Below are 1,375 nucleotides of genomic sequence, written 5' to 3'. Positions count from 1 at the left end.
ACATCCCCTCTGAAAATATGGCTTATAATAAATTACTGTACTAACATCAGTGAAGTTTCTGGCAATGCTGTGTATTGCTGTGCAATGGAGAAAGATAGAAATGTGTTGTTTGACAGACTTGCCCTGTGTTTTAAGTCTATCTGAACATGAAAAAAATGTGCAAAACTGCATCCTGACATTCATTCAAGACAGAAAAGTCTAGGTTTGCCATTTTAACATGGAGCTGCCCATCATAAAAGAGAACTGGACTCTAATTCAGAGGAATCCAACCATTCTGCAGCAGTTGTCAGTAGAGTAAGAGTGTGTGGACATCTGTTTCATTAAGTCATTTGCGTTCGATCTAGTAAATATAAAATAAATAACAAGTAATGAGGAAAGTGCTAAATTAACCATACAGACACACAAGCACGACAGAGATGGTAACGGGGACCCATTGATGATTGCTGGTGATGAAGGAACTGCTAAGGCATATCTTTGAAGAATGTCAACCTGAACTACAAATTGCAGTTGATAAGAATGGGAAACACAACCAACACAAATATTATGGGATATTTGAGGCTATTTGGGAGATCGGCTATCAGAAGGAAATTGTGGGTTTATGTAAAACTTACTATGGGACATGTAGGAGATGGGCTAAAGGGTCCACAGGAAAAAGGATGATCATGATGGATCAGAGGGGAAACAAGCGTAGAAAAATGGTGCCAGCAACTGCAGAGACCGACATACAGAAGAGTCAAGCACAGAGATCTTATGGCACCTGGGTCTAGATGTTATCGTGTAAAGGGCTGGGAATGCAGGAGGTCTGTGTGCCAGCAACTAGAGGGACTTGGACTGTGTGTCGAGAGGTTCAAGCAACCTGAGGAGATGCCATGGGCATCAAAGCCTTAGGTTGAGGTTGGCAGGATCTGGAGATCTTGGGGCACGTGTGGGTAAGTCTAAGTGCAAGCAACTGGATAAACCTATGTTTTTATTTCCCCAGTGAATTTAATTCTGTTTGTGTGTACGAATAATCTGTTAGAAAACTTCAAGCTGAACTAGCTGGTGAGTAGGAGGAAAACCACATCTGGAAAGACTTTTGCTGTGAGACAGTGGTTTAGGTTACTGAACCCAAGGTTCAGTCACGGATATTAAGCAAACCATGAGCTGCTGCCTACAGTGCTCTGCATGCGTGGCAGTCTGTGTGGACAGTTGCACCTGGGACCTGTATGTGTCTGCCTTCCTACAGGCCAGACCTGCCAGCACGAGGAGCAGCAGCGGCACCCCTGTGACTGGGATGCAGTGATCATCTGGGCCTGGGTCTGCTCCTGGCTGGACACAGCAGCCAAGAGGCAGCATCTTGGGTCTTCTAGGTTTGGTGGCAACTCCCCTAGCATTC

The sequence above is a fragment of the Lagopus muta genome, chromosome 3 (assembly GCF_023343835.1).
Source record: "Lagopus muta isolate bLagMut1 chromosome 3, bLagMut1 primary, whole genome shotgun sequence".
NCBI classification, from domain to species: Eukaryota; Metazoa; Chordata; class Aves; order Galliformes; family Phasianidae; genus Lagopus; species Lagopus muta.
Note: the sequence above shows the minus strand (reverse complement) of the source record.